We start from the raw sequence: 19,879 nt of genomic DNA, 5'->3' as shown, positions 1-19,879 counted from the left end.
GACACATCAGACCCCCTGATCCCTCCCAAACAGCTCTCTTCCCTCCCCCACCCCACAATTGTCCCCGCCATCTTAAGTACTGGCAGAAAGTCTGCCAGTACTAAAATAAAAGGCATCTTTTATTTTAATTATTTTTTTTAGCATATTTACATAAGCTGCGGTGTAGGATCCCCCTTAGCCCCAAACTTTCCTGATCCCCCCCAAACAGCTCTCTAACCCTCCCCCTCTACATTATTGGGAGCCATCTTGGGTACTGGCAACTGCCTGCCAGTACCCAGTTTACAAAAAAATATATATTTTTTATTTTTTCCCCCACTTTTCTGTAGTGTAGCTTCCCCCCCAAGACTAAACCCCCACCCCCTCCCAGATCACTTTGATTATTTATATTAAAATGTTTATTCCCCCTCTCTCCTTCTAAATTTAAACAAACTGTTCCATAGTGTAATGGTTCCCACCCGCTCTCTCCCCGTGCACGCGTCCACCCGCCTCCCCCATGCACGCGCACGCGTCCATGCGCCCCCCCCCCAGCTACCCCGCCCACGATCCCGTCCACCTCTGCACTCAGCAAGCCATTGATGGCCGCCCACCCACCTCCCACGTCGGCTCCCACCCACCAACGATTGCGGCCATAGATGTCCGGTGCAGAGAGGGCCACAGAGTGTTTCTCTCTGCATCGGATGGGGAAAAATGTTATTGCAGTGATGCCTCGATATCGAGACATCACTGCAATAGCCGGAAAGCGGCTGGAAGCCAAAAATGGCAGAGAATATACTTGGCACCAAAGCCTATGTATTATCTCTCCAAAAGTTAATGCTTCTTTGAGTCTGTCTCCTTTAGCAGTGAGCTGTCTGGACCTTTATTCCAAGAATAAAGAATTCCTCCCCCTTTTCTTTAATCACTCCCACAGAATTTGGATTGGCCCTTCGGAGCTTTTCCCTGGTCTGCCCTTAACGGATTTGAGCGTTGATTGGTTATTTGGGAAACGCCTCCCTGATTGGCTCATCTGGCTCTGCATGTATTCCAATAGTTGATTTATTTGGCTGTCATACCAGTTTTAATCCCCTAGGGGGCAGCAGACAACCGCAAATGCAGATCTCATCATCAGTATTGCTAACAATTTAATACATCCTTATAAAGTGATTATTTAACATACTATGACTTCTTGTATTAATAAACCTCTCTTGTCAGCATCTATATTTCATTTAACATAACAGAAAATGTACAATTTGACACCAAACACCAGTATTTTATCAATTTCTATGTTAAAATAGAAAATATCCACATATATCCATGTTTATGGCTAATATTCATATGACATCTTGCTGCATGTAAAATAAAGAAACAAATGTTTTTATTCTGAAATCTTTGGAGCATATTTTAAATTTACTGTATAGCTACTATCAAATTCAGCAAGTATTCATATTTAATGTTATTCAAATAGACAATCTCATATCCATTATTTTGTATCTATTATTTGATAGTCTGAGGCACATATTAAATATTTGAAAACTATATAGATAATTTGTTATCGAAAGTACATAGGTTAAGATATTTTGAAATCTTAATTCTTGGCTTCTATGCTTTCAAGGAACACATGGCTGGACAGGATGCGTATGTAGCTCAACAGGGGATCATTTAACATGTAGATGGTAAAAGCTACAATTCCTTGAACATGTTTGTAGATTCAACCATTCCCACAGACGGAACGTCTATTCCCCACAGAGGGCCTGTGAGTTCATTACCCATCTTGGGCAGGAAGCCCATATATGGGCATATACCTCTGAGGCTCCATCATGCTAATATTCACTTTGAAGTAGCCCACTGGCTTTATTTATAAAACAGTCTATGCCATTTATGCAAAGAATTTCATTGATGAATGAGAGAGGGGGGCTGGTTTACACAGCCAAGAATCATTTGGCAGAGTAAATACAACTGCTGTAACCCGTTTCATGTATAATGAATCCTGTGGTCTTAACAACCATATATATTAAAATATATATATATATATATATATATATATATATATATATATATATATATATATATATATATATATATATATATATATATATATATAATTTAATAATCCTCACAGATACCCTGACCCCCCTTTTCTGATTTTTCATCAGGATAAGGCTGTTCTTTGCACTAGCTATTCTTTTCTTCTTAAAGTGGTATCTACATATACTATCAATCAGGAAATTGTGGTTCCTTCTTTTTGTCCAGCTCCTAAGAATTCTAAGGAGTGTCTTCTTCACAACTTGGATGCTGTAAGAGCTCTTAAATATTATGTTGAAGCCACAAAGGATTTAAGACTTTCTACCTTTTCAGGTCAGAAAGCTTACAGCTGTTACTTTATTTGCAATTTGGTTGTGGGAAAACTCTCCATGAGTGAATTACTGCTCATTCCACTAGAGCCGTTGCTACTTCTTGGGTGTGGAGGTTTCTATTGATCAGTAAGGCAGCTACTATGTCTTCTTTGCACACTTTTTCAAAGTTTTATTACTTTGATGTGTATGCTTCTTCTGAGGCTGCCTTTGGCAGGAAAGTTCTGCGGGCCATCGTGCCTGAATAATAACGTCCTGCCATCGCTGTTTGTCCCCCCATATTCACTGTGGTCTTGTGGACTCTATGGCTTGGGTATTGATTCCCGCACGTGATGGCTCATGGACTCTCCCCATCTGATGAAAGAAAACAAAATTCATGCTTACCTGATTAATTAATTAATTACTTTCGTGGTAAGAGTCTACGAACCCCGCCCTTTCTTTTTGTTCAGGTGGTGGCAGTACTTGTTTTGCACTTTGTCCTACTTTATCATTCCTGCTTTTCTTTTTTCCTCATTTACTTGGCTATATGTATGACTGAGAGTCATGGGAAGTGGGATGGATTTAAAGTTCTGGTGTCTTCTGCCTCTTAGTGGTTAGGAGGGGAATATTCCCACACGCGATGGCTTGTGGACACTCAGCATCATGAAAGAAATTAATTTATCAGATAAGCATAATTGTTTTTCTTCTGTTAAGTGTGATCAGTCCACGGGTCATCATTACTTCTGGGATATTACTCCTCCCCAACAGGAAGTGCAAGAGGATTCACCCAGCAGAGCTGCATATAGCCCCTCCCCTCTACGTCACCCCCAGTCATTCTCTTGCACCCAACGACTAGATAGGATGTGTGAGAGGACTATGGTGATTTTATTTAGTTTATTTCTTCAATCAAAAGTTTGTTATTTTTTTAATAGCACCGGAGTGTGTTATTCCTTCTCTGGTAGAGTTTGAAGAAGAATCTACCAGAGTTTTTACTATGATTTTAGCCGGAGTTGTTAAGATCATATTGCTGTTTCTCGGCCATCTGAGGAGAGGTAAACTTCAGATCAGGGGACAGCGGGCAGTTTATTCTGCAAAAAGGTATGTAGCAGTTTTTATTTTCTAACAATGGAATTGCTGAGAAAATCCTGCCATACCGACATTATATCATGTATGTATAATTTACATTTTAGTATTCTGGGGAATGGTACTTCACTGGAATTACACTGTGTATATAAGATTTTAGCCTAATAGAAATACAAAAGGCTTTTTAATAATTCTTAATTATGTTAAACGTTTTTGCTGGAATGTAAAATCGTTTTCATTTTCTGAGGTACTGAGTGAATAAAATGTTTGGGCACTATTTTTCCACTTGGCAGTTGCACAAACCAAACAAAGAAAGAAGCGTTTCTACGCTGCATACAAGACCTATTGTTAATGGGAGTAATCCATCCAGTTCCACGGTCGGAACAGGGACAAGGGTTTTACTCAAATCTGTTTGTGGTTCCCAAAAAAGAGGGAACTTTCAGACCAATACTGGATTTAAAGATCCTAAACAAATTCCTAAGAGTTCCATCATTCAAAATGGAGACTATCCGGACAATTTTACCCATGATCCAAGAAGGTCAGTACATGACCACAGTGGACTTAAAGGACGCTTACCTTCACATACCGATTCACAAAGATCATTACCGGTATCTAAGGTTTGCCTTTCTAGACAGGCATTACCAGTTTGTGGCTCTTCCATTCGGATTGGCTACAGCTCCAAGAATCTTCACAAAGGTTCTAGGTGCTCTTCTGGCGGTACTAAGACCGCGGGGAATTTCGGTAGCTCCTTACCTAGACGACATTCTGATACAAGCTTCAAGCTTTCAAACTGCCAAGTCTCATACAGAGTTAGTACTGGCATTTCTAAGGTCACATGGATGGAAGGTGAACGAAAAGAAAAGTTCACTCGTTCCACTTACAAGAGTTCCCTTCCTGGGGACTCTTATAGATTCTGTAGAAATGAAGATTTACCTGACAGAAGACAGGTTAACAAGACTTCAAAGTGCTTGCCGCACCCTTCATTCCATTCAACACCCATCGGTGGCTCAATGCATGGAGGTAATCGGCCTAATGGTAGCAGCAATGGACATAGTGCCATTTGCTCGCTTACACCTCAGACCACTGCAATTGTGCATGCTAAGTCAGTGGAATGGGGATTACTCAGACTTGTCCATTTCTCTGAATCTGGATCAAGAGACCAGAAATTCTCTTCTATGGTGGCTTTCTCGGCCACATCTGTCCAGGGGGATGCCATTCAGCAGACCAGACTGGACAATTGTAACAACAGACGCCAGCCTTCTAGGTTGGGGTGCCGTCTGGAATTCTCTGAAGGCTCAGGGACAATGGAGTCAGGAGGAGAGTCTCCTGCCAATAAACATTCTGGAATTGAGAGCAGTTCTCAATGCCCTCCTGGCTTGGCCCCAGTTGACAACTCGGGGGTTCATCAGGTTTCAGTCGGACAACATCACGACTGTAGCTTACATCAACCATCAGGGAGGGACAAGGAGCTCCCTAGCAATGATGGAAGTATCAAAGATTATTCGCTGGGCAGAGTCTCACTCTTGCCACCTGTCAGCAATCCACATCCCGGGAGTGGAGAATTGGGAGGCGGATTTCTTAAGTCGTCAGAATTTTCATCCGGGGGAATGGGAACTTCATCCGGAGGTCTTTGCCCAAATACTTCGACGTTGGGGCAAGCCAGAGATAGATCTCATGGCGTCTCGACAGAACGCCAAGCTTCCTCGGTACGGGTCCAGATCCAGGGATCCAGGAGCAGTCCTAATAGATGCCCTGACGGCACCTTGGGACTTCAGGATGGCTTATGTGTTTCCACCCTTCCCGATGCTTCCTCGATTGATTGCCAGAATCAAACAGGAGAGAGCATCAGTGATTCTGATAGCACCTGCATGGCCACGCAGGACTTGGTATGCAGACCTGGTGGACATGTCATCCTGTCCACCTTGGTCTCTACCTCTGAAACAGGACCTCTTGATACAGGGTCCTTTCAAACATCAAAATCTAACTTCTCTGAAGCTGACTGCTTGGAAATTGAACGTTTGATTTTATCAAGACGTGGGTTTTCTGAGTCAGTTATTGACACCTTAATACAGGCCAGGAAGCCTGTTACCAGAAAGATTTACCATAAAATATGGCGTAAATACCTATATTGGTGTGAATCCAAAGGTTACTCTTGGAGTAAGGTTAGGATTCCTAGGATATTGTCTTTTCTACAAGAAGGTTTAGAAAAGGGTTTATCTGCTAGTTCATTAAAGGGACAGATTTCAGCTCTGTCTATTCTGTTACACAAACGTCTGTCAGAAGTGCCAGACGTTCAGGCTTTTTGTTAGGCTTTAGCGAGGATTAAGCCTGTGTTTAAGACTGTTGCTCCACCATGGAGTTTAAATCTTGTTCTTAACGTTTTACAGGGCGTTCCGTTTGAACCCCTCCATTCCATTGATATAAAGTTGTTATCTTGGAAAGTTCTATTTTTAATGGCTATTTCATCGGCTCGAAGAGTCTCTGAATTATCAGCCTTACATTGTGATTCTCCTTATTTGATTTTTCATTCGGATAAGGTAGTTCTGCGTACTAAACCTGGGTTCTTACCCAAGGTAGTCACTAACAGGAATATCAATCAGGAGATTGTTGTTCCATCTTTGTGTCCAAATCCTTCTTCAAAGAAGGAACGTCTTCTGCACAATCTGGATGTAGTTCGTGCCCTAAAATTTTACTTACAGGCAACTAAAGAATTTCGACAGACGTCTTCCCTGTTTGTCGTTTACTCTGGTCAGAGGAGAGGTCAAAAAGCTTCTGCTACCTCTCTCTCTTTTTGGCTACGTAGCATAATACGTTTAGCCTATGAGACTGCTGGACAGCAACCTCCTGAAAGAATTACAGCTCATTCCACTAGAGCTGTGGCTTCCACTTGGGCCTTTAAGAATGAGGCCTCTGTTGAACAGATTTGCAAGGCTGCAACTTGGTCTTCGCTTCATACTTTTTCCAAATTTTACAAATTTGACACATTTGCTTCCTCGGAGGCTATTTTTGGGAGAAAGGTTCTTCAGGCAGTGGTTCCTTCTGTATAAAAGAGCCTGCCTATCCCTCCCGTCATCCGTGTACTTTTGCTTTGGTATTGGTATCCCAGAAGTAATGATGACCCGTGGACTGATCACACTTAACAGAAGAAAACATAATTTATGCTTACCTGATAAATTCCTTTCTTCTGTAGTGTGATCAGTCCACGGCCCGCCCTGTTTTTTAAGGCAGGTAATTATTTTTAAATTATACTCCAGTCACCACTACACCCTTGGTTCCTCCTTTCTCGTTGGTCCTTGGTCGAATGACTGGGGGTGACGTAGAGGGGAGGGGCTATATGCAGCTCTGCTGGGTGAATCCTCTTGCACTTCCTGTTGGGGAGGAGTAATATCCCAGAAGTAATGATGACCCGTGGACTGATCACACTACAGAAGAAAGGAATTTATCAGGTAAGCATAAATTATGTTTTTTTTAATCAGAGGCTAATGATAACACAGCCTGATATATTTGTGTCATTTTTGTTAATTCTATGTATCAGCTAATGCTTGTTGCCAAGGGGTAATAGCAAATCGCTACCTGACATGTATGCTAGCTGATACTTGTTACAGAAGAACTCCTGAGCATGTGTGCTATAGCTACTATAATGTCTATAGTAACATATACATTATTATTATAATTTATTTGTAAAGCACCACACAATACCACAGTTTTTTTTTATTAAGATGCCACAATTATAAATTCCACATTCTATCATTAAGTGTTTTAGGAGCAGTAGAGCAGATGCCCCTTTTATAGTTAAGCAATGTGCAAGCTGCGTCTTGGTAGGTGACCACATCACACCAATTTATCTTTAATCAGTTCCTTGATATTACTTATTTCCAGCTGCAATAATTTCTCTTTAACAGATTTTGTGAATCTGATTACATCAACTAAGGAATGATTGTCTGTGACACAGGTTATGTGTAACCTCAGTCAATTCACATTACCTGTGATGAACTCTGAATAGAGGGTAGAAATTAATATTGCATCATCAATTCCATCAACTAGTGCAAGAGTTTCTCCAGCACGGCTACTGCGAACAACCCTCCTTATTCTCTTCGACTGCCAACATAGTGGCTAAAACTTTCCATTCTGCCCCATTAGCATGATGAAGTACCTGCCTTGTGTGCCTACATCTAGTAAACTACCCAATGATGCATCATTGAAAAGAATAATCTTGAGGTTATCTGGTTTTCCCAAAAACAGAAAATTCAGCTTCACATGGTCAGTTTTTAATTTTCACACTATTTTATTGGCTTCATGCATGTACTGTGGCATGTTTAATTGATGAAGCTAGGTAACACACATGAAACATGGCATCAGGTCGACTCTGCTTCGCTATCCAGATTATTTGACCAATCCTAGATCTAAGCAGATCTATTTCAAATTCAGTGAAAATAAGAGTCACGTTGTAAAGCCAGAGTGGAATCAATGTGAATGGTAGACAAACTTTTAGCATATCTTTCCTGCCGTACAAAGACAGCTTCATTGTGTGTGGAAATTTTCATGCCAATGTAACAGAAATGATCAGTCTTTTCTCTGCCAACCTGAAAAGTATTTTTCAAGTGAGAAATCACAGTATTTGCAAAGTCAGTTGTGCCTGCCCAAATTAAATCATCCACATGACATCCAAGTACTCCGTTAACATGACCTTCCTGATTTAACCAGTAAAATATTGCTGGATCTACCTGAGACACCCTGCCCCCATCTTTCACTCTTTTGTACCAATACAATGAGGCATCTCTAAGTCCATAAACACATTTTTTAAGCTTCCACAGCTTCCACACACAGTTAGCCTTGAGTGGGGGACGAATGTAAATGTCACAATCTAATGGAGTCCCTTGCTGATTTTATGTCCAAAGAATTGAGTTTCCGTTTGTTTTGGTGTATCACAGACAGAAGAGCTCTTAAGAGATTCAGAAGCACATGTTGGGGAATCTTTGGGAAGTTGTTGAATGTTAAGCTCTTTAAAGCTCTAGCTACTAGTCATGTAACAAGTCCATTTAAGGTTTCTTTCATTGTGCAGACACATCTGGTTGAAATGCACTTTTTGCCAACATTTATTACCGCTTCAAAACATAATTATTCTTCCAGTTACTTAATTCAGCTTGTTTTTCTACTTCAAGCGATGCATCATCCATCAAAATCACATATTCCATCTCTTGATTGTTTTGAGCTACTGAGTTTTCAAATGGTCTAATGCAAAGATTGTTCACATGTGACAAGTCAGCTGATCCAGATGTACCAGCAAAACTGTCTGGTGCTGAATACTTCAAATTGTACGTTATTCAATTCTCCAGTTGCTTTTCCTGCATGACCAAGAATTTCAACAGTGTAAGTACTTCCATTCTCTTTGTCAACATACTGGACGACCTATCCTTTTTAAAGATTGAGGGATCTTGTTTGCATCATTGCTTGAGCATCTGTAGAATTCTCTACCTCACTTGTAACATCAGTATTGTCAATGCCATGGCTTTCCATCTCCTCTTCACTATCTGATATAAAAATGTGCTTGTCATTACCCATTTAATTTTGGAAGCAATGAACCTTTCCTTGCATTGGATTTTGGCTTTCACATTCAGCTTCTTCTTGATTTGAGTTACTCACTTTGCGAAGTCTTGTATGGTGGACACGAAAACATAAGCCACCATGTCTGATAAATACCACCATACCATCTTGACCAATTACAGTGCTTGGTCCTTTCCACTCAGCAAAATCCAAACGCTTGTAATAAACTTTGTCACCTAGTGTCAGTATTTTGAGTCTGTTTTCTAAGTTCTCTCCTTATTCTTTCATTCCTCCTCAGTGAAAAGTTTTTGTGCTGCATGCAATGCAGTGATGTGCTTTCCTACCCATTCACTTACAATAGTCCCTTCAAGTGCTAGTAGTCTGTCAGTAAGGACAGAAGGAAGATTAGGGTTACATCCAAAAACTAGCTGGTATGGACTAAAACCAGGTACATTTTTGCATTGTATTTTTTGCCATCAAAGCCCTATCAAGAGCAGTTTCCCAAACAGTGTCATGATCCTTTTTTATTTTCAGAAAAATTTCTATTAATATTCGATTATGCTGATCAAAAAGACCTTTGCTCCATTGGCTATATGCAGCAGTGGTTTTAACTTCAATGTTAAAATTTTCAGCTATGTCTCGGACTTCATCATTGTTAAACTCTCCTCTATTATCACTATATAGCTTCTGTGGTGGGCCATGTACAGCAATCCAACAATGAATTAAGTCTTTCACAAATTTTGAGGATTTATTTGAGGTGAGCATGCTGCCAGCACTGAATTGTGTGACATAATCATGTAAGTACCATTTGCCATGTTCTAAATCATGCAATTCTACTGCAGCAGTTTCATTGTACCTAGTTTCCATAGGCAGGCCTACTGCTGGCTTTGGTCTGTTATATTTTAAACATGTCTCACAAATGTCTACTATCAGTTTTAACATTGGACCAATGTCTTTATCTGTGATACCAGAACAGCTAATTAGCTTTTCTAGCTTTTCTGTGGAGGCAATGTCCGAACTGCCAAGGGAGTTTCCACAGTGTTTTCTGCTCTTCCTCTTTGTCCATATGTTCAATCATTGTCAGTATTTTACATTCTGATGTTTCATATTGTGCTGGCATTTCAGTACATTCCCTTCTATTTTCCTTGTCTAAAATGTTAATACAGTAATGTCCCGAGGTAGTTGGCTCAAGAGCAACTGGTTCTTTGAACATGACAGCCTGGTCATTTTTTAGATCAAGCACAGCACCAGCTTTCTTTAAAGAATTCTTGCTCAGTAGCAGTGGAATTTGATCAGGAACTACCTCAGTTTCAATGTGACACTTTGTTTTCCCAGTTCTTTCTGGGATCTTAAAGGACCAAAAATTGGATGGCTCCTTAGCTTAGATGCCTTATTTTTCAAATAAAGATAGCAAGAGAACGAAGAAAAATTCATAATAGGAGTAAGTATCCTTTTAACTCTTTTCATGGAGTGAACTATTTTATCATCACGAAATTTGAATGATCTGTTACTAGGAGTGCAAGACATTTTGGCTTTATTTATCTGGATCAAGCTCATAAACAAAATGTTGAAACCATTTTACACCACAGACTGTATGTGTACAAGCAGTGTCAATGACAGCAGATCCTAGTGCCTCAACTACAAACACCTTTATATTAGAGAAATAAAGTGGCATTACATGTTTGTTCATCTTCTGTAACTTTCACTTGATCACTTTCATGCGGGAAGCCCTTTGCCCAGTGAAACGTGCTCTGACAAACTACACATTTTGTTCTCCTTCTGAACGTATCTAACAGATTTGTGCCTTGCAGTGACTCTTTCATCTGACTGTTTTGTAATCGCATGTTGCTGATCCACTTTTGTTCTGTGAAAAATACATTGCTCAGTTTCAGATGGATACGGCTCTGAGTGTCATTCACCATGTCTCCAAATATGAGCTTAAAAGGACATGAAACCCAAATGTTTTCTTTCATGATTTAGAAAGAACGTGCAATTTTAAACAACTTTCTAATTTACTTCTATTATCTCTTTTGCTTCATTCTCTTGATAGCCTTTGCTGAAAACCATATCTAGATGGGCTTAGTAGTTGCTGATTGGTAGCTGCACATAGATGCCTCATGGGATTGGCTCACTCATGTGCATTGCTATTTCTTCAGCAAACAATATCTCAAGAATGAAGCAAATTAGATAATAGAACTAAATTGTATTCTCTATCTGAATCATGAAAGAAAAATGTAGGGTTTAGTGTCCCTTTAAGTGTAGCTTTCATTGAATCAAATGTAAGGTTTGTGCAAGCAGTTGAAGCTAGTTGTTTGCCTATAACATCTAGATGAGCAGAGTCTACCAATTTGAATACGAACACTGTATCCGGTAGTATAATTTTATGCTTACTCATACGGCTATTTTGCTGTTCAAATTCAAAAATAAAATCTGACATCGCCATGCTCTCACCTCTGGCAATGCTGTCAAAGTTTGTGTATGCTTCATAGGCTCGATCTTTCTCCTCTTTCAGAAAAACATTATCCAAAGCTCTGATTAATATGTCCATACCTTCATTTTAATATAGATCTTCAGCTGGTATTTCTATTGCGGCCTCTCTTGCTCGCTTGTGTAGTTTGCAGCCATCCTCTGCTACCAATGATAAAATAAAAAGAACTTGTAACAAACTGCTTAAGAATAATCCCTCTTTAACAACATCTGCCATTTTACGTTCACAACAGAAAAAAACTACTAACTGAACAAACTGCCATCCCCTCCTGAACCACACATGCTCAGTCTTAATAACCACTGTAATAATGAAACGGCAAGTTAACACATAATGTTTGAACAACTATTGTGTACATTAATATTGCTGTCTACATATTGTGTTTTAATACATAAACATGACAACAGCTACTTTTTGTATAATGGGTCTTTTCATATGCAGGGGAGGGTGTGCTTTCTCAGACCATTTCAGTGGGTGTCCCAGACTAACCTCATCAACAGTGCTAAACTGGGAGCTTTTAAGTATGTTTTTAAAAGGTTTTATACTGGATTTTTATAGCAGTATCTGTACATATTTTTTATTTATAGTAGTGTCTATTACATGCAGTTATATGAACATTTGTGTATACTGCTCTTTTAAAAGTCCTTATGATAAGTCCCTTGTGCTGTGTCAAGTACTGTAGATCCTGTAGTTCAAGTTTAAGTGTTAGATTGTAAAGCTTGTATTAACAATGCGTGCAGGACTGACCCGGTGATTTAGCAAAGTAGATATCCTCGAGATCCAGGTAATTATTTTTCTGGCTAGTTGATGTATTGTGTTCTGTGTGTCTCTAATTAGAACCTGGTCTTTTTGTATAACCAGTGGAGCATACTATAAGTTCTGCCTTCTGGTGTATACTTTATATTGCACACAATAGTAAAGTTCTGCATTCTAGTGTATACTTTATATTGCACACTATAGTAAAGTTATGCCTTCTGGTGTATACTTTATATTGCACACAATAGTAAAGTTCTGCCTTCTGGTGTATACTTTATATTGCACACTATAGTAAAGTTATGCCTTCTGGTGTATACTTTATATTGCACACTATAGTAAAGTTATGTCTTCTGGTGTATACTTTATATTGCACACTATAGTAAAGTTATGCCTTCTGGTGTATACTTTATATTGCACACTATAATAAAGTTCTGCATTCTAGTGTATACTTTATATTGCACACTATAGTAAAGTTATGCCTTCTGGTGTATACTTTGGATTTGGGTCGCGCTCACCTGTCTTGTTGCTGGGAGAAACCGACTCATGGTTCCCCTCAGGCATTCGCTGTATCAGGGGTTCTTCTGTCTCCATGTAAAAGCTGGGTAGGGATTTTTGAAAGATTTTATACAATAAACTTACCAATTTGGCGAAGCATTTATCCAGGGTCTGTATTAGTGCATTTTGCTATGTGGCTGCCATTGTAACAGTCTATGCTTGCACAAAGAATATAGGACACAAAAATGTTAATCTGATGGGTAGGAAAGAATGAGCTGTTAGCCGGTGTTGAGGATAGAAATAGTATGAAATTTCCCAACAATGAGCTGGAAAATAACCTTGCAAAGGAGTGGGGTAGTTGTATCCTTAAGTAATCCATAGTGGAGGCTGCCTTTAAAGTCCAATAATCTGCGGATTATTGAGGATTTTGCCACAGCTCTTAGAAGGTGCATCCTGTCAGGAATGCTGCACGGACACGGCCCCATTTCTCACCCACTTTTATACCTCCTACACAGTTGTTTATGTTTCAGTTAACAATTGGGTTTCAACCTACATATTAAATTGATGATAATTAGCACCTGTTTGGTATAGTTGTTTAATCATGCACCTGACTACATGTTTACAAATTTTAAAACACATACAGTTAAATCCATATCTAGACTTAATATTGGCCATAACTTTAAATGTGTATAACCTCAATGTGGCATAGGTATTTAACAATGAATGTCTGAGTTATTGTGAATCACAAAGGCATAATTTGATGTTGCAAGAGTGCGATCTCATATGCATTTTCTTTACAGGGATGGGTTGATGCTGCCACAGGAACCTGAACCTTGTGTCCAGAACACAGACTGCACGTCTCACAGGAAGATACACACCCTGTTTGGGCACTTTGTGGAACATTGGCACTAAAGATAATAATCTTGATAAAATAACTTTATTTTTCAGTAGTGGAATGCTGCACAACTTTTTTACAGTTTTCATGATTGTTTTTATAAAATAATATTAAGCTGCACAGTTGGTTAAAACTTGCAACACTTTTTTGCAAACAAAGTTTTTCATGAAAAGATCCTTTAAAGGGGAAGGTATATATTTATTATACGTACTTCCCAAAATAAAGCCTGGTTTCCAGATGCTTTTTTTTGTTTTGTTTTGTTTTTTTGTTGTGTTTGTTAGTTACAGAAATTTGTATGTTGGAAGTCTGTGAATTAATGTAATAAAGTGCCTGAATTGTGACTGGGATACTGTTTCATTTGACATATTCTGCAATAATACAGTTTTTACATCCAAAACCTGATAATAGTAACATATAATTTTATTTTAATGTTTTGTGTTGAAAGCTAAAGGTACAAAATATTCTTATTACCAATAATAAAATGAACCACAGTGCATTCACAGAATTTGCTTGTTGCCTTGGGTAAGCTACTGTATATCATTATAGAGCATGACATTATTTAGGGAGTGTTTGAATTACTTGGCAATAACTAACAATTTGCACATCGTATCATGAAGATAATGAGAACATAATAATTGAGAAATTCTCAGTTACAAATACAACTGCAGTGAATTCCAACAACACAATTGTTTTGCATATTATTGTTAGATATGCTTTCTTTTCCCATGTTTGCAATTCATAAACTCATGTTATAAAATGCACATTTTTTTGTCTCTCTCTGTTATCATGACTGTAGACTTCAAGTATTGTGTTGTGTATGAGAGATGAATCTACAAAAAAATAGATGCTACTCCGTAAAGCTGTAGGTATTGTTTAGGACATTCATGAGTGATAAAACATTTGTCAACTACTGCAACAATTTGTTTGATTTCCAGATCTATACAGAATTTAAAAGGTATGTATCAAATATTCATGTAATAATTTATTCCCAGTGTATTTTTATTTACCTGTTGGCCACCATATAGCGCACCTTTGCAGCATTTCAAGACCCCTTGGTTACCAGATTTCCAGAGCCATGTTGATCTCACAATATTGCCTTTATGGTGCTGCACAGTAGTGTGTGTCCAGAGTGTGAACTTTGTGTTGCAAATGTGCATTCAGAATAACTCAAGAGGGATATTCACAAAAAAAATGATTTTTCTAGGATACATTAATTGAATTTTACTACATGTATATGTTTCAACTTGTTTGTATGTACTTAAATAGCAAATTGTTGTTCCTTCCTTGTGTCCTAATACTTCTTCAGTTAAGGAACATATTCTTCACAATCTAGATGTGGTTCATGCCTTGAAGTTCTATCTTCAGGCTACTAAAGAATTCAGACAATCTTCATATTTGTTTGACGTCTATACAGGGAAGCATAAGGGACAGAAGGCTTCTACGACTTCCCTATCTTTCTGGTTGAGGAGTGTCATCCGCTTAGCTTATGAGACAGCCTCCTGAGAGGATAACCGCTCATTCCACTAGAGCAGTGGCTTCCTCCTGGGCTTTTAAATGGACAGTCAAGTCCAAAAAAACTGTCATGATTCAAATTGGCATGTAATTTTAAACAATTTTAATTTACTTTTATCACCAATTTTGCTTTGTTCTCTTGCTATTCTTAGTTGAAAGCTAAACCTAGGAGGTTCATATGCTAAATTTCTTAGACCTTGAAGGCCGCCTCTAATCTAAATGCATTTTGATAGTTTGTCACCACTAGAGGGCATTAGTTCATGTGTTTCATATAGATATCATTGAGCTCATGCACGTGAATTTACCATGGAGACAGCTCTGATTGGCTAAAATGCAAGTCTGTCAAAAGATAAAGGGGCAGGAGCCCCGAAACATTGCTCAATAAAGGTGCTGTTGCTCCACATAGAGTGCTACCTGTGTGTTCTATTTCATTACATTTACTGGGACTTTGGAAAGGGAGGTCCTCCAGGTGTGCACTTACATTCACCTTAGAGTGATTTAAAAGGACATTCCTATGAAGTGTGTGCTGGTCCTGTTACTTTCTCATTGAAATAAGGGGACAGTCTGCTGAGGCTTAGATACAAGGTAATTACAGAGGTAATTATAACTGTGTTGGTTATGCAAAACTGGGGAATGGGTAATTAAGGGATTATCTATCTTTCTCCAACATAGGTGTGTCCGGTCCACGGCGTCATCCTTACTTGTGGGATATTCTCCTCCCCAACAGGAAATGGCAAAGAGCCCAGCAAAGCTGGTCACATGATCCCTCCTAGGCTCCGCCTTCCCCAGTCATTCTCTTTGCCGTTGTACAGGCAACATCTCCACGGAGATGGCTTAGAGTTTTTTAGTGTTTAACTGTAGTTTTTATTATTCAATCAAGAGTTTGTTATTTTAAAATAGTGCTGGTATGTACTATTTACTCTGAAACAGAAAAGAGATGAAGATTTCTGTTTGTAAGAGGAAAATGATTTTAGCAACCGTTACTAAAATCGATGGCTGTTTCCACACAGGACTGTTGAGAGGAATTAACTTCAGTTGGGGGAACAGTGAGCAGACTTTTGCTGCTTGAGGTATGACACATTCTAACAAGACGATGTAATGCTGGAAGCTGTCATTTTCCCTATGGGATCCGGTAAGCCATTTTTATTACAGAAAGAAAAAAAGGGCTTCACAAGGGCTTTTAAGACTGTAGACATTTTCTGGGCTAAATCGATTTATATATAAGCATATTTTATACTCCATAGCCTTGAGGAATTATTTTTATCTTGGGAATTATGTAAAATAACCGGCAGGCATTGTATTGGACACCTTATTCTCTAGGGGCTTTCCCTAATCATAGGCAGAGTCTCATTTTCGCGCCTCTATTGCGCACTTGTTTTTGGGAAGCATGACATGCAGATGCATGTGTGAGGAGCTCTGATACATAGAAAAGACTTTCTGAAGGCGTCATTTGGTATCGTATTCCCCTTTGGGCTTGGTTGGGTCTCAGCAAAGCAGATACCAGGGACTGTAAAGGGGTTAAATATAAAAACGGCTCCGGTTCCGTTATTTTAAGGGTTAAAGCTTCCAAATTTGGTGTGCAATACTTTTAAGGCTTTAAGACACTGTGGTGAAATTTTGGTGAATTTTGAACAATTCCTTCATACTTTTTCACAATTGCAGTAATAAAGTGTGTTCAGTTTAAAATTTAAAGTGACAGTAACGGTTTATTTTAAAAACGTTTTTTGTACTTTGTTATCAAGTTTATGCCTGTTTAACATGTCTGAACTACCAGATAGACTGTGTTCTGAATGTGGGGAAGCCAAGGTTCCTTCTCATTTAAATAGATGTGATTTATGTGACACAAAATTTAGAGAAAATGATGCCCAAGATGATTCCTCAAGTGAGGGGAGTAAGCATGGTACTGCATCATCCCCTCCTTCGTCTACACCAGTCTTGCCCACACAGGAGGCCCCTAGTACATCTAGTGCGCCAATACTCCTTACTATGCAACAATTAACGGCTGTAATGGATAATTCTATCAAAAACATTTTAGCCAAAATGCCCACTTATCAGCGAAAGCGCGACTGCTCTGTTTTAGAAAATACTGAAGAGCATGAGGACGCTGATGATATTGGTTCTGAAGTGCCCCTACACCAGTCTGAGGGGGCCAGGGAGGTTTTGTCTGAGGGAGAAATTTCAGATTCAGGGAAAATTTCTCAACAAGCTGAACCTGATGTGATTACATTTAAATTTAAATTGGAGCATCTCCGCGCTCTGCTTAAGGAGGTGTTATCTACTCTGGATGATTGTGAGAATTTGGTCATTCCAGAGAAATTATGTAAAATGGACAAGTTCCTAGAGGTCCCGGGGCCCCCCGAAGCTTTTCCTATACCCAAGCGGGTGGCGGACATTGTAAATAAAGAATGGGAAAGGCCCGGTATACCTTTCGTCCCTCCCCCCATATTTAAAAAATTGTTTCCTATGGTCGACCCCAGAAAGGACTTATGGCAGACAGTCCCCAAGGTCGAGGGGGCGGTTTCTACTCTAAACAAACGCACCACTATACCCATAGAAGATAGTTGTGCTTTCAAAGATCCTATGGATAAAAAAATTAGAAGGTTTGCTTAAAAAGATGTTTGTTCAGCAAGGTTACCTTCTACAACCAATTTCATGCATTGTTCCTGTCACTACAGCAGCGTGTTTCTGGTTCGATGAACTAGAAAAGGCGCTCAATAATAATTCTTCTTCTTATGAGGAGATTATGGACAGAATTCATGCTCTCAAATTGGCTAATTATTTCACCCTAGATGCCACTTTGCAATTGGCTAGGTTAGCGGCGAAAAATTCTGGTTTTGCTATTGTGGCGCGCAGAGCGCTTTGGCTAAAATCTTGGTCAGCGGATGCGTCTTCCAAGAACAAATTGCTTAACATTCCTTTCAAGGGGAAAACGCTGTTTGGCCCTGACTTGAAAGAGATTATTTCTGATATCACTGGGGGCAAGGGCCACGCCCTTCCTCAGGATAGGTCTTTCAAGGCCAAAAATAAACCTAATTTTCGTCCCTTTCGCAGAAACGGACCAGCCCCAAGTGCTACGTCCTCTAAGCAAGAGGGTAATACTTCTCAAGCCAAGCCAGCCTGGAGGCCAATGCAAGGCTGGAACAAAGGAAAGCAGGCCAAGAAACCTGCCACTGCTACCAAGACAGCATGAGATGTTGGCCCCCGATCCGGGACCGGATCTGGTGGGGGGCAGACTCTCTCTCTTCGCTCAGGCTTGGGCAAGAGATGTTCTGGATCCTTGGGCGCTAGAAATAGTCTCCCAAGGTTATCTTCTGGAATTCAAGGGGCTTCCCCCAAGGGGGAGGTTCCACAGGTCTCAATTGTCTTCAGACCACATAAAAAACAGGCATTCTTACATTGTGTAGAAGACCTGTTAAAAATGGGAGTGATTCATCCTGTTCCATTAGTAGAACAAGGGATGGGGTTCTACTCCAATCTGTTCGTAGTTCCCAAAAAGGAGGGAACATTCAGACCAATCTTAGATCTCAAGATCCTAAACAAGTTTCTCAAGGTTCCATCGTTCAAAATGGAAACCATTCGAACAATTCTTCCTTCCATCCAGGAAGGTCAATTCATGACCACGGTGGATTTAAAGGATGCGTATCTACATATTCCTATCCACAAGGAACATCATCGGTTCCTAAGGTTCGCATTCCTGGACAAGCATTACCAGTTTGTGGCACTTCCGTTCGGATTAGCCACTGCTCCAAGAATTTTCACAAAGGTACTAGGGTCCCTTCTAGCAGTGCTAAGACCAAGGGGCATTGCAGTAGTACCTTACTTGGACGACATTCTGATTCAAGCGTCGTCCCTTCCACAAGCAAAGGCCCACACGGACATTGTCCTGGCCTTTCTCAGATCTCACGGGTGGAAAGTGAACGTAGAAAAAAGTTCTCTATCTCCGTCAACAAGGGTTCCCTTCTTGGGAACAATAATAGACTCTTTAGAAATGAGGATTTTTCTGACAGAGGCCAGAAAATCAAAACTTCTAAACTCTTGTCAAATACTTCATTCTGTTCCTCTTCCTTCCATAGCGCAGTGCATGGAAGTAATAGGTTTGATGGTAGCGGCAATGGACATAGTTCCTTTTGCGCGAATTCATCTAAGACCATTACAACTGTGCATGCTCAGTCAGTGGAATGGGGACTATACAGACTTGTCTCCGACGATACAAGTAGATCAGAGGACCAGAGATTCACTCAGTTGGTGGCTGTCCCTGGACAACCTGTCACAGGGGATGAGCTTCCACAGACCAGAGTGGGTCATTGTCACGACCGACGCCAGTCTAGTGGGCTGGGGCGCGGTCTGGGGACCCCTGAAAGCGCAGGGTCTTTGGTCTCGGGAAGAATCTACTCTCCCGATAAATATTCTGGAACTGAGAGCGATTTTCAATGCTCTCAAGGCTTGGCCTCAGCTAGCAAAGACCAAGTTCATACGGTTTCAATCAGACAACATGACGACTGTTGCGTACATCAACCATCAGGGGGGAACAAGGAGTTCCCTGGCGATGGAAGAAGTGACCAAAATCATTCAATGGGCGGAGACTCACTCCTGCCACTTGTCTGCAATCCACATTCCAGGAGTGGAAAACTGGGAAGCGGATTTTCTGAGTCGTCAGACATTTCATCCGGGGGAGTGGGAACTCCATCCGGAAATCTTTGCCCAAATCACTCAACTGTGGGGCATTCCAGACATGGATCTGATGGCCTCTCGTCAGAACTTCAAGGTTCCTTGCTACGGGTCCAGATCCAGGGATCCCAAGGC

At 40.1% G+C, this 19,879-nt stretch overlaps 1 protein-coding gene across 2 annotated transcripts in view; it reads left to right on the top strand.

Moving 5' to 3' along the window:
• BCLAF3 (BCLAF1 and THRAP3 family member 3) overlaps nucleotides 1-13,905 on the top strand; it is a 333,169-nt gene extending 319,264 nt beyond the window's left edge. For both annotated transcript variants that reach the window (XM_053706399.1, XM_053706400.1), the window contains exon 14: nucleotides 13,470-13,905. The gene's annotated coding sequence lies outside the window, so the exon portion shown is untranslated. The remainder of the gene's footprint in view (nucleotides 1-13,469) is intronic.
• The last annotated feature ends 5,974 nt before the right edge of the window (nucleotides 13,906-19,879 follow it).

This window comes from Bombina bombina, chromosome 3 (assembly GCF_027579735.1).
Source record: "Bombina bombina isolate aBomBom1 chromosome 3, aBomBom1.pri, whole genome shotgun sequence".
In the NCBI taxonomy this organism is placed as follows: domain Eukaryota; kingdom Metazoa; phylum Chordata; class Amphibia; order Anura; family Bombinatoridae; genus Bombina; species Bombina bombina.
This window is presented reverse-complemented; position numbering and strand designations above follow the sequence as displayed.